Genomic DNA, 14,951 nt, shown 5'->3' on the forward strand with positions numbered 1-14,951 from the left:
AAGATCTACATCTGAGTAAATGTGCTAGGAATTGTATTCTTAGTGTAATGGTTAAGGTACTGGCCTAGAAACCAGGAGACCAGTGAGTTCTAGGCCTGCCTTAGGCACAAAAGCCGGATGGGTGACTTTGGGCCAGTCACTCTCTCTCAGCCCAACATAGGAGGCAGGAGTATTTGGTATGTTTGCTGCCTTGAGTTGACTAAGAAATGTATACAAAAAAAGGTGGGATAAAATTTTTTAATAACAACAACAATAAGGATCACCATTGCTTATATGCTTAAAATTTCATTAAAGGTAGATTACAACAGTTGAAATAATACAGCATAAACATGTTAAAAGGGAAAAAAAAGCAAAAGACAAGGAGACACTAATTTTATATAAATACTTTTAAAAGCACACCATAGCCAATGGCCTCCGGGGGGGAAAAAAATCCTTTCGTTGGGAACTAGGGAAAACCAGAATGGTAAGTCTGCCAAAGAGGAACATTCTTTGGTCTAGGCCTGACTATCAACAAGACTCCATTTAGAAGCTGATGGGATGTAAAAGTGAATTCACTCTCCAGTAAATTGTAATGAGTGTATTGGCTTCATATGGAAGAGATGATTGCATAGTCTTTTTTCAGCCATTCAAGGCCATAAAGGCATTAATAGCTTCTGTGACGTGTAATGAATTAGAAGCTGATGAAACTGCTGCAGAAAGATGCCAGTGTAATTGGGTGGAGAATATTTTAATGAGGCACTTGATTAATGCAGAGAAAAACTGAGGGATGAAAAGGATCTGTGTGGACTCAGCTGGATCAGACCATGGCCTATATTGTCCTGCCTTTCCTTACTACAGTACTCAATCATACGTATATCTAAGGGACTCCAACAGGGAATAATACTCTCTTGTTTATACTACCCCACCAAATGGTTTTCAGAGACATTCTGCCTCTGATACTGAAAATATTTATCCTAATGGCTACTAGCCATTGATAGCTTTATCTTCCATGAACCTGTCCATTCCCCTTTCAGAGCCAATCCAGTTTGGTGATCCTTATTTTATCTTGTAGAACGAACTCTGTACATTCTGTGTATCTTCTGTGGAGGAACAGTTCCATTCATCCATTTGGAATCTTCTGCCACTGACCCCAGCTTCTATTCTGACAACAGAAAATTCTTCTCCATCTCTATTTTCTGTACACTATCCAAATTTAATAACTCTATCATGCCATCCATCCTTTGCTTTTTAAGTATGTATTACTGTAGAAAGCTCACACTGTAACTGTTCTCACTGCCCCTGTTATCATTCTAGTTGCTTTTTTGTACAGCTAATCCCAATCTGCAGCTTCCAGAAATATGGCCACGCTGCAGACTTCTATAAATACACGAAGATGTTTAAAGCTCTACTCTTGCCTACTTTCTTAATAATACTTAACATGGATTTTATTGACTTATTTTTGCAACAGTAACTGCATATTGTGTTGAGCTGTCGAGAGTTGTCAAGACTCTTTTCTCGCTCAGTCATCACCAGCTCCAACCACATCAGCATTTGTATGAGGTTGATTTCTTTTTCTTTTTGGTCCTAATGTACATTGCTCTATATTTCTTTGTACTGAACTGCATTTGTCGTTTTAAAGCCCTTCCTCCAGTCTGGAGAGCAATTTTGGAGTTATGCCTTTTTGTTTAAAAGTTTGGTATCAAAAGTAAATTTGACCAGCAAATAGCCCTAACTCAAGATAATTTATGGGTGAAAGATAGCGTAAGCTCAACTGTTTATATCCCTCCATTTAAGCACTGTCCATTTATCTCTGTTCTCTTTGTAAAGATTCATTTAATTTAAAAAGTACTAAAAGTGATAGCAACAGGGTTACTTTTTTCCATCTGATTCAACAACACAACTCATTCTAGATCCTAGCTCGCTCATTCGCTCTCTCTCATTTTTTCCTTATTAGTATAACCCGTTTCCTTCAGATGCCTTCCTTATTTCGTTTTTCATGTCATGACCACCCTGAGCTCTTAGGCAGGGGTAACAACATTTTTCCACCGTTAAATAACGGGGTCAGAAATTATTACACATCATGATTATATGGAAGAGTCTGTACTTTTGAAGTTTTGTTTGCCATTAAGTTCTCCTTGACTTGCTGAGTGACATCAACTACAGGATGTCCTTACCTGTCCTTCTCATACAATAGGAGTATATAATCTTTTTTAAGTCAATAACCTTAGCTAACCTTTGGATGGATAAAAACTAGACATGAGCATAAATGTATCTATGCGCTAAAGGTTGTCTGTCTTGAAGGACTTAAGAACAACTTACACTGTCAGACTGATTTCTGTCTTGCCTGTTATCCAGGTTTCTAATGTCCCAGTTTCTAGTCTGGAACATTATTAAGGGAATCTATTGTTCCAAACAGAACTAACAGACAACATGAAACACTTACTCTCCACTCCAGCAAGAAAGTTTATGTTCTTGTGAGCTTAACATAATTAATGTTCTTCTTTCATTTTGTTCTGTCCTATTTCAGATAATGTAAGTTATATGTATCCTTATACTCTTTTTTCTTTCCATCATACAGCAAAAGAAGGAAACCGTTGTAGTGATTATTACATGAACACACATACACACTCAAAGTCAGCTTCTACTTCAGCCTGAATCACAAAATATGTTAAAAGATTTTAGTGAATAGAGCATTAATGCTGCTTATTAAAATCTTCCAATCTAGTTTTTTAAATACTAATTTTATTATGGCTATTCGCAAATAATTGCTATAATAAGTTAGTTAATTACTATCAGATTTGTTAGCACTACTGTGCTAGTCTGTGACCCCAAATTTCCTGGTTTTATTTTCTTCAATCTAAACTCAGTATTTTTGCCTGCCCATCCCTCACCCTCAAAAAAGTTTTCATTCACATACAAATACATAAGCTTTGAAGTATTCAAGGGGCAATTTATTCAGTACATATAAGTAAAAATATATTTGTTCTATTTCAGAAATTCATGGGGTGGGGGTGGGGGTGGGGGTCAATCATTCTATAGTCTTTCTGCCGTTGAAATGCCAGCTAGAGCTTCATGATTGAATAGGATGGGAAGCCACTTTCCATTTTATTTCTAAGGTGCCTTGACACTGAAAGTTGCCATCAACTGGAACTGAAAATGTTGCTTTCCATTCCTGGAGTTGTCACACCCTCGGGCTTATCTTTCCCAACTCACTTCTCCCACTCTGACTGTAAGCTTTTATTAAGCTAACCTTTTTAACATCTGGTTCAAATGAACTAGATCATAACAGCCTGAGTGCAGAGTTTTAAAAAAGGCAAACAGTGGCAACATAGGATTGGACCACTGGTCTAGGGCTCCACACTGTAGAGAGGTCACACATTCAAAGTCAGAGAGACTTTTAAAAAAAAAGTTCATTCAAACTTATTTCTCCCCTTCACTCCCCTAAAAGCCTTCTTGAGAAACCTGGGCACTGGGGGCAGCTGCAGATTTGTTCTACAGTGCCACAAACTCTTTTGAAAATTAAAATAACAGGAAAAAATGCCAATTTGTTTTTTGTGGGAGTGAAAGTACAATGAGAGTGAAAGAGTAGGGAAAGAAAGCAAAATAAGAGTGTAAGAGTTGATGGATAGAGAAAGAAAAATATTAGTATCAAGAGAGGGGATGCAGGGGGAAACTAGAATATCTAGAAGTGTACTTGGAGCCCCTCAGAAGGTATTTTGCCAAGGACCCTCAAATCCATTAGATCCTCTCCCATGCTGACTTAGAGGATGAAAGTTCAGAATTTCCAGAACCATGGATGCCTGAAGGTATAAAGGTAGGTGTTTTACAAGTGTTAATGTTCAAGGAAAAAAATTCCTAAGAATATCCGTAAGGGAAAGATCTTCCAGTAACTCATAAAAAAATGAGAGGCTGTGACTTGTATTCCAGGAAGAGAAAAAGCTAGCAGAGCCTAACAGCTTAGAAATATAGGAGGGAGCAGGCATTTTAATTATCTTCAGACCAAGGACATAAGTCAGGAACAGCAGTGGCTCAGTCCAAACTGAGTTGGATCATGGAACCTTCCTTCATGTATAGTGAGCATGGCATTCTTGATATGATGAGAAAAATTCTTTATATCCCTCTAAGGTAATGATAGTATTTTATTCCCAGTAGGAATGCACAATTTTTATTAGATTATTTTTAGAGTGCCTGTGCCATTAATGGCTGTTTTTTGTTTGTTTTTTTGTTTGTTTTTTGTATTTCTGAAAATCATGAGGTTTTCCTAAGCCTGCTGTAACCTCTTTGTTGTGCATGGTTGTTGCTATTTTGGCAATACCTTTGTTTCTATATCATGGAAGTAGAGAGGATAATGAGAGAGCCCTTTAGTTGGCCTTTCCTGGGTCAAGGTCAGCTCTCACTCTACCAGAAAATACTTCCATAGGCATGCTAGGGAAAAGAAATAATTTCTCCAGCAAGAGTCTGTGCAATGATTTAATCTTCCACATTCTTCTTCTCCATAAGACACAGCCCTCACTTTCTCCCAGTGTAGGAACAGGGATGTGGATGGAGATTCAGTTCCCCTCCCACCCCCACCCCCATATTGAAACAGGACTGGGGTTCAACATTTGAATCCACTGTGAAATGTCACTCAGTAGGTGATGAGATGCTGGGCCTTTCTTCAAAGATGAGCCCAGCACCCATTTTTGCTTGCAGTGAGAGAGTAGTGTTCCTTATTCTCTTCTTTTTTTCTCTCTTCTCTTCCTGTCTCTTTTTAAATTGTATTCTCTGAGCAGTGCCATGTGGATATAAACTTTTTTTTTCTTTTGCAATTGCAAATGAATACTTCAGTCTGTCTCCAGCTGCATAGGTTGGGATGAAGCCTGCAGGTGTTACCCAATGTAATTACATTGTTTTGGGGCCAAATAGCTGAATAAACCATTTTTATCTCTCTCTTGACAGCTGAACAAACTTGTCTGGGCTTTTCGTTTCTGCAGCACTTTATAATTAAAGCAGATTGAAGTGGCACTTATGGTGCTAGTTATCTGCATTTCCTAGTTTGTTGGTTGCCGCAAAAGCAATGTGAGCCGTGTTGCAGTGAACAGATTCATCCAAGCCCTCCATTCAGTGCTCATTCCAGTGGGCCTCAGAAGCCGGCTCACCATCAAGAATACCTTGCTACCTATATACATCATCATAACTCATCTTAGCCAAAGCATTTGAATAAAGTATTTTTATCTTCAAAGTGCTTAGCAGTATTATGTAATGAAAGTTGCATGGCATCATCTTTACATATGATAATTTCAAACCCTCATGATCTTCTACAAGAACAAAGAAGAAATTGTTCAGCCACATGAAACACAAAGGATAACCACCATTCTCAATTGCTTTAATCATATTTAATAGAGAGGGCTGAACAGGGACCTTTCAGTACTTAGAGAACATGTTCTGTGTGACTGCCACTACATTGCCAGTCATACAGGCATACTTCCCATTGGCAAAGTGGTAAGAATCTCTTTGTTTTTAATAGGCTACTGAATGTCTTCCATTGTTTCCCAACTTTCATCAAACAGAGACTCGGTTTTCATTTATTCCTTCTTTTTGGGGTGGGGGGAGGGGGTTTGGGGGGCATTAATTAATTTATTTAGGATAGTGAAGTAGATATTGAAGCTTATTTTTCCTGAAGCAAAGCAGAGGGAAATGTAGCTTCTTTACTAGAAACTCTTTTCTCTATGATTTCTTGTATGAAAGCAGTTTTGTTCCCATTAAGGATTACAACAGGCCATCTTTTGGGAGCTGCATGCCTGCCTACCATTGAATAAACAACAGTTAAATATGGCCAGGCCACCTGCTATCTCTACCTGTCTCACTTTCCACCAATACTTTCCTCTCATTCTACAACTGATCAGTTGCAAAGGCCTTCCATCTTCTATCTCTATCTGCTTCAGATTCTTCTTCTCTTTCTCCCTTTCTTGTTCCCTTCCAAAATCCTTCTATCTTCATGGATTCAAGCTCAGGGCTATATAGGTAATCTTAGCTAAAATATTAAATGGATTTCACACACTTTTTTTTCAGAGAAGAAAATTTTTGGTGAAGTTCTACAAGGTGGCTAAGTGCAACTTACTCAGCTGCAACCTGTTCTGCAAGTAGGCATCAAGTGAATTGCACCTTTCTTGGCTCCGATCAGATTCCAAGAAAAAAGAAATGAGGAAATCATATAGTCAAGATAGTTGCTGAATGATACAAAAACACAGAACAAAAAACTATAGTGGCTTCATCCTCTGTGACATTGCATCAGCAACATTTGCCCAAAAAGCACTGCCAGAAGTTATTCAAAAGACTTTCTAAAATTCTCAAGGAATCTACATTTTCCTCCACTTTCCTATAGGAAAAATAAGCTTTAATATTTTGCAGTGGAAGAAAGCTTTCACAAATTGGAATACTGATTTTGCCCCAGTATTAGTACTTCCCTCCTCTACTCTTGCCACTGAAGAATTAGGGCAGGAAAAGCTCTATTTTTAATAAGAGAGTATGTGTGGGGAATTGGAGAGAGGAGGGAGAAAAAGAGAGAGAATCCGACACTTTCACTGTAAAGGAAGTTAGGTGTGAGGTTTGATTTGCTTGGATCATTGGTAACTGCCTGAACTGGCAAAAGGACATGTCTGTGGAAAGTGGTAGTTATGTTGCTTAAAAACATTTTTGTGAGGAGAAATGGTATAATCTGTACAAGAATTTCAAATCCAGTCAAGAGTGTTGAATATTTCAGATTGATGGAAAAAGAAAGCCTGGTGTGTTCAACATCTGGTAAAGCTTGAAGGGAGTTATGAACATGTACAGTCAGATTAAGGGTATTTCTTCACGAAGCATTGATTGTGAAATCACTCAGTTTATTCCAAGAAAAAAAAAGATCAAATATATGCACAACAATTTTGGATTTGTAGTAATAGGAACCCTAAATCTAGAAAGAATCTACCTGGGCTCACCTAACACACTTAACTCTACAATTCACTTTTCAAAACAATTGTTATGGTCATATAACCTGCTAGGCCCAAACAAATGTACAGGTTTTCTACAACTTGCCCCACACCAATTTAATCTAGCCTAGCATGATGTGTGAATCTGACTCTGAATTCTGCTATGTCAGCCTAGTGCTATACTAGATAGGTAAGCTTTGGGCTAGTGGGCTTGCTTGAACTAATGATGGCATATTATGGACATTTTCACAACATGGCTTCTATAGTGGGTAAGCCAGTCACAAAACACTCATTTACCAGAAAGCACACTGATTTGTTTGTTTGCTTGTTTGTCAAACCTCTGCCTTGCTGCAATCAAATGACTCTTGGTGGCTTACACAGAATATAAAACAAGTTAAAACATTCATGGTCTGATTAAAACCCCAAAGAGGGTCTACCAAACTTGGTATTAAAAAAGGCAATAAAATAAAGACAAAAAATAAAGGGGGGAAAAAGATGGCATCTTATATAATCATAAAATAATGCCCTCTGAAATAATCCAGTCTTCAAGATTTTCCTAAAAACCAGCAAGGAAGGGATAGCATGACGAGGAAGAACTTAACAAATCACATAATTAAAGAATTGTGGTGTGGGAAGGGATTCCAAAGATCATCTAGTTTAATTTTTCGCAATGTACAAGAAAGCCAGAGATTAACTTCTTCGCTAGGTTTCTCGCTCATACAGCAAGAGCAAAATGCAGGGAAAGCAATCTTAGAAGGAAGTACAATTCATGAACACTAAAAGCATTCCAAAAGGTTTGCAGAAAGGATGAAAAGACAGAATGGCAGCATAATGGGTCAATGTCTGACCAAACCTCTGAATCAGCAGAAGCTAGCTAGACCAGCCTAAGGTTGGTCTTTCCAAAGCCTCTGTTGTAATAAATGTTTCCACAAGAATGAAATTTCTTCCAAACATCATTTAGGACTGATCTTTATTCCAAATGGCATTAGTTTGCTTGTGAAACTGAGCGTGATTCAGAAGCAGAGTTTCTTAATAAACTCTGACAGCATTAAACTAAACTTTCAGAAGAGATAAAAAGTCTACTGGCTGTCCTAGTCATTAAATAGAGACTGGAAAAGCAAACTGGCATATCCTCATTTACCTGCTGGGTTTTAAGAATTTGTCCTTTCTGAAGTTTTTATATTCTTTTCCTGGTACTTTCAAGATTATAAACACAGATTATATTCAGGTCAGAATTCATTGCAGCAAAGCAGATAGATGATATGTTGCAAGTCAACATATCCTCTTAATAGGACCGCTTAGAGTCACTTGCAATGGTAGCAGCATAATAAGCCTAAGTAAGTAAGTAATAAATACTTAATAGAAGGTATCTTTTATTATTTTCCCCTTGAACAGATGTTATATGCACTGGAAAAGGAGACTTAACGTCCTAATATAGCCTTCCCCAACTTGGTCTCTCCAGATGTCTTGGAACTACACGCTGACCAGAAATTCTAGGAATTGTATTTACAGCATATCTGGAGGGAACCAAGTTGGGGATGCTGTCCTATTTAACTTGCATGTTTATTCTGTGAGAAGCAAGGGAAGCTGAAAGGAAGACACCAGCTCTATCCTGCCTTGTCATTCTCGCCAGCCTCTGACCATAGAAGGAGATTATCTACAGAGCAAAGCCTCCTCCATTAATCGAGGCTCTACATTTGAAGTACAACTCTGGAAAATAGTAAACGATATCTAAAAACATTTTTATAAAAATAGCTACCATAACCAACAATTTGTTACTCAGAATGTGCCTAACAGGACAGCTATCTCATCCCATGTGGTAACATCACAGTGTCTCTTTAAGTCAAGAAGATAATAACATTCTTGTGCTAAAAGAATTCATGAATAAGAAGAAGCATGACATAGACAGGATGTTTTGATTGCATGGGTAAGCAGAAGAAAAATAATGTGGACTTAGATTTGGCTAAATCATGGGAATTACCTCAGTCTGTTACATCACTAGCAAATATTTATATCATCAGCAAGCTTAAAATAATCTGGACAAGAAGCATTACCATTTTCCCCTAGTTTGCATTTGAAAGAAGGGGGGTTTATCCCAGAAGTTATGAAAGGAAGCTGCACGGCTACTGGATATGATATGCCAGAAAGGACACTTATGTGGGGCCCAAATGAAATGTATAGCAGTTGTGTAACAGCTCAACTTTGCTGGACTCCACCACTTTGGAAACAAATAAAGGATTGCATAAAAGCACAGCTGTCCTCTCCTTGTTCACCTCTCCTCTCAGTTTTCAGTGGGGCTAAGATAGGAGAGGATCCTCAAGGATTGCACTCTATATTGTATGTCCTAAATTTTTGTACTCGACATGTTGTTATATAGGAGTCTGTTTCTTTATCTATGAAACACTTTTGGATTTCTGTTTTCTTTCTAAGCACATACCAAGGACTTTACCATGGAAGCTGTTTGCACAGGCTGTGAGTCTCTTGATATTATTATTATTATTTTCATTACTCAATTCATTTCAAATTTGCTAACCCTTGCCAAACAGCAGAGGAGATTCAACTGTACCAGTTTACAAAAGCAGTTTTTGTTCTTTCAAAGCTTAAAGACAGCTTTTACTACAACTCATTGGTCTGCCCCCCCCCCCCCCGCCTTGCTCCAACCAAGTCCTAGGACAGCCCTGGCCCAGTGTCTTCCAAAGACTTCAGTTCTCATAATCTAAGTCAGGAATGTTTATTCCACACTGCCCCTCTTTTTTTCTCTCCCTTCTGGCCCAATTATAAAAGTCCAAGTCTATCCAGGGAAGCTGAGAAGGAAATACCATTTCACTCAGGAGGGAGGAGGAGCCTTAAAGAGAAATTTGGAAGCTGCCTAGATGTTATTTATTTATCAGATTTATATTCTGCCATTATGTTCTGTAACTCAAGACAGTGTGCATAATGTTTCTTCCTCCTCCTATTTTCTCCACGACAAATCTGTGAGATGACTGGCTCAGGGTCACCCAGCTGGCTTTTGTGCCTAAGGGAGGACTAGGACTCATGGTTTCCCAGTTTCTAGCCTACTACTGCTACACAAAACTGTCTTTTAGATTAAGGCCATCAGTGGCTAGTAGCTTGATAACAATATATTATCTCCCCAACTAGAGACAGAACCCCTTTCAAAACATGAACAAGAAAGTGCTCAGGGGCTTATGCCCTGTTTGCAGGCTTCCTGCTGGGAATGGGTAGGTCACTGAGTCTCTGATGAAACATCATCTCTAGAACAGTAAATGAATTCTTGCCATCCATGAATTCTTCAACTCTGCCTAATAATACCAGTACAAGTACAAGAAACGCATCTTTTAAACATACATAGTTATGACAAATATCAAGATAAGGAAGAAACTGAATGCCACCTAAAAAAAATAGCCAAATAGCAAAATAGCACACATTGCAATTTCCAGATGCAATGTACAGCATGTATATGTACTAAAAGCTTGTGTGTGACCCCTCTAGTCCTTCCAAAGTTTGCCATCAAATGTTAATTTTTAGCACACCAGAATGGGAATATTCCTTTTAAAAACGTGAGGTGGTGTCAGATTAATTTTATGTAATTTAGTTCAGTTTAGTTTTTGCCCCATCCATTCCTCTTCTTTGCCCCGTCCATGTTTCAGCAAAGGCAGAAACCCTAACTTGGCAAGCCATTCAAAAGTTGGATCTTGGTCTTGGCATGAAAAGAGTTGTGTCTCCACATCAGAGCACTATTAGGAGATGTGAATGTGCTTTCTCTCATTTGCTGGAGGAGGAACGTTTAATTTGCAGTAATCCATTTGTGAGTTGGAAAGCAACAGACCTCTATAGACATTATTACAATTTCTTGAATTCCCTTCTTCAATGGACTAGCATACTGAGAAGAGTAATAAATGATAGATGACATAGTCTGCACAAAAAGTTGTCATCATGTCCTGCCAACTGAGCAATCTGATTAACTTCAGTGCTCCATGGGAAAAAAAAAAAAAAAGTCCCATTTGAGTCTCTGAAAAACTGAGGCAGTCACTAAGCTGCCCTGACCGTAATCACAGTGTTTCCAGTGGATGTCACGATAATGAGGAAACAATCAAAGCTCTGTTGTAAAACAGGTCAGTACATTTGATAGCAGCACTGCCTCTTTTTGGACAGAAAGGGATTGAAGGGTTTTGTCTGTACTTCTTGATGATCTTAACTTGGGTGCATCTTTTTTGATTCAGCTTCATTACATGTTTTTAATGGGTTAAAGAAAATCTGCCTCAGAATAAGCTTGGTTCAAGAGTTCTCACAAGCCATCTCAACATCTTCAAGGCCACTTTCATATCACATTGTTTCCACTCTCCAATATCACAAAACATCTCCAGCGTCTCACTAAAGCTAACCTGCATTCATCTATCCTTCTGCTAACCATGAAATGCTGAGACATGCAAGAAACACCACAAACCAACTAGCACTCAGCCCCTCCGGTTGACTAATATAAGATTTTACGAAGCATTATCTGAGCAGTGGCTCACTCTCCCGAACAATGACAAATCCTGGAGTAACAAAAATCTCTTACCCACATTCTAAACAAAAGAGAATCATATTGAATAAGTTGCTAGTATGCAATCCAAGTGTTTAGTATATGCTTAATGCTTTTGTCTAGTAATTAAAAGAAAGCAAATCTGCTATGAAAGGATACTTTCTGGCTGCAAAAATACTATTTCTGTATTAGATTTAAAAGCCTCCTGCAAGCCGTGATGGTAAAATGATAATATATAGGCAGTTTAGTTTATAGATATTTTAACCAATATCTATAAACTGCAGGAAGCAAGGGAGGGTATATGAACTTTACACCATTGTGATGCAAGTTCTGCCCTTTTGTATGTCCATCAAGATGTTGCATGTACACACATGATATTGCAACACTTGTCTTGTTATTTGTGGGACTGCCTGTCTCTGTCTGTGTCTTGTCCATCCCACAAGATCCAACAGAGTGGGCATGCTTCAGATTCCCTCTATGAAACCATGTCATCTAATGGGGCCTGGGAGGTGTCTGCCCTTTCAAACAACACACCCCTAGGCATTTGGATGGCACCAACCCTGTTGGCCTTCCATAAGCCTTAAAAACATAGTTTCCTTGCCAAATGTTGGGCTCGGGCATTGGATGTGCCCATCTAGTAAGTAGTTTGGGAATTTGACTATGTTGTGATCTGGCCTTGTTGCATTTCATGTTGTATTTTACGTTGTGTTTCCGTGTTTTTTTAATGTTTGTTTGCTATTTTATTCTGTCTTTTTAATCCTGTTAGCTACCCAGAGTCCCAATTTGTGAGCTGGACAGCTGTACAAATAAGCAAATAAATAAATAAATAAGCAAGCGGTTATCAGATTCTACAAACCCCTCTGCTTCTAAGCATGGTTATGAGTTGCTGCAGTGGCTGGAATGGGGGAATGAGGCATCCTATAGAATGGCTATGGAAAGTAGGATGCTGAACATGATGCTGAAGCTCTAGGAGGAGAGGAAAGGAAGGAACAGGCTGCTATTGTCCAGGCGCCAGGACGAAGCCAACATTTACCCCAATGGGAGAAGACCATCAGCATTCCAAATGGTTAATTGCCTTTTCTGTGATTCTAGATACACTGCAGCTAAATAAATCAGTTTACTGCTGTATGTAGACAATGGTGCCATATCACACCGATGAGGATCTCTGTTGTGGGTGATGCAAACAGCTTATGTTATCCATCAGTGAGATATAGATATAGATATATATAGATGATATAGGTAGCCTCACTAGGTACACCAAACCAGAAAATCAACTCCACAGGAAGACTAGAACTGCACTTTATTAACAAATAAAGTAAATAGCAAATATTTGTTGCTATAATAACAAAATCTTGCAAGTCTGACTGTGCTGTACCTCCCCACCTTCTTATATGCCACTTAATCAGGGAGGTGTTTGCCTGAGCCACTTCTGAATATTTTCTTGCTTCCCAGGACTTAGAGAATGTTTCAGCCCCATTTGTGTAGGTAATGGTTCTTGCATATCTATCTATCTATCTATCTATCTATCTATCTATCTATCTATCTATCTATCTATCTAGATCTTCTCCCTTGCTCTCTATAAATATCCATCTGTCCATTCACAGGGCTTGATGCTCTCCCCACTCCAATTTAACATCTACATAAAACTGTATCAGAGCTATGATCAAACAAACAATTCTTTCAAGTGAGTTGATGCTGAGCCTTATCTAGGTTCCCATAGCTCAATATAACCTGTTATAATTATATACAGTATTTACCTGCAGCTAAGAAATACATCTTTCTGAAATCCAGAAAAAATTAAGATTTTGGTTTTCTCCTGCCTTATTATTTATAGATACAATAAGCAAAATCAAAATGATGTCACAGAAAGAGGAATTAGTTTTCTGTGGCCTATATAAATTATAACCTATAATCTTTCCCTCTTTTTTTCCCCCCATTTTTCCCCTCCCTCCTCCCCCCCTTTTTTTCCTTTTAAGTATACACACACCATTCTATGTTTTATTTTGCTATTTCTTTTTTGTACTTGGTTGGATCATAACTGGCATAATCCCAATAAATCCTATTAGGGCTTGAGCAAGTATTAGACTCAATGTAAGTTAGCATGGCTTTATGTCTCATAGTGCTTCACAAATCCTAGTATTTCTTATGTCTTTTTATAGTTATCTATCTTCGTTATCTGTAGCATTCAGACTACAGATTGTAAAATTGATTGTAATTTTATAGTTGTCTCCTGGGTTTTAATTCCTGTATTTTGTAATTTTACATTAATACATTTTATTTTTACTTTATTTTATTCTATCAATATGATTTTTTAAAAAAATTTTGCTTTGATTTTAGGGTGGCTGTTATATTATTAGTTTTATGCTGGTCTACAACCAAAATAAAATAAACAAACACACATAAAATTGTGTGGGAGGTGATTTGCCCATGTGGGGATGGGTATCTTTAATATGCTGATAATACCCAACTTTACAACATGGCCAATAAACAATCAAACAGATGATGCAATCAAGGTTGTGCTCCAGTGTCTGGCATCTGTTAGGGCTTTGATGGGGAGAAATAAATTTAGGCTTAATCCCAATAAAATGGAGTGCTTTTGGATTAGACAACCATCTGATTCTAGGGAGGTTCCATCCCTAGTTCTGGACAAGGTCATAGTCTCCCATTCTGAATGGGTTTGTAATCTTGAAGGAGTAGATGGCAACTGAGACAGGGACAAATTTTCCTCAACTTCATCTTGTGCACCAGTGACAATCTTTCCTGGAGTAGAAGTCACTCATGCCTTGATCATCTCTTATTTGAACTATTGCAATGCACTGTTCATGAGGCTGCCCTTGAAGACCATTCAGAAGCTTCCACTGGTTCAGAATATACCAGCTCAAGTTGTTATGAGCGCATTATAATTTGCCTGTAATAACATTTGTACTCTGAGAGCTGTGCTGGTTACCAGTTTGCCATGCGTGGCTCAGGACCTGAATATCTTCAGAACCATCTTGTTCCAATTATTTATGCTGATCCAGTAAGATTAGGTAGAAGAGGTTCCCTCAGATCCCTTTACTCAGAGAATCTCACCTTCAGGAATGTTGGAGGCAAGCCTTTATAACTGCTGATCCCCTTTTTTGGAACTGCATTCCCCTGAGATAATTTGGTCTCAGCTTTACTGGGCTTGGGGACAGATATGTTATAAAACATTCCCTCTGGGAATCTGGTGTTCTGTTGAACTGAGTTTATTTATTGTCCCTGGCATATAATTGTGTGTTGTTCATTCCTTGATTTATTTTTATATACTTGATTTATTCTTATTTTACAGAATATGGTCTATAAGCCACTCAGAGTGAATTACAGCTAATGTGGCACATAAGACCAGTTAAATGAATAAATAAACAAATTCTTCTAAATCCATTGCATGTTTCAATAATATTTCAGATTATGGTCCCCCAGTGGTGAAGTCTTAGCTAAATATAAACATGTAGTTCTGAACATAGACTCATGAAGGT

At 38.1% G+C, this 14,951-nt stretch overlaps 1 long non-coding RNA gene across 1 annotated transcript in view; it reads left to right on the top strand.

Moving 5' to 3' along the window:
* The window catches only part of LOC148217070 (uncharacterized), a 47,641-nt gene that overhangs the window by 677 nt on the left and 32,013 nt on the right, over nt 1-14,951 (top strand). The gene's annotated exons all lie outside the window — the stretch shown is intronic.

This window comes from Python bivittatus, unplaced genomic scaffold (genome assembly GCF_059951505.1).
Source record: "Python bivittatus isolate LINGU-HERP-01145 unplaced genomic scaffold, Pbiv_v1 ctg000020_np1212, whole genome shotgun sequence".
In the NCBI taxonomy this organism is placed as follows: domain Eukaryota; kingdom Metazoa; phylum Chordata; class Lepidosauria; order Squamata; family Pythonidae; genus Python; species Python bivittatus.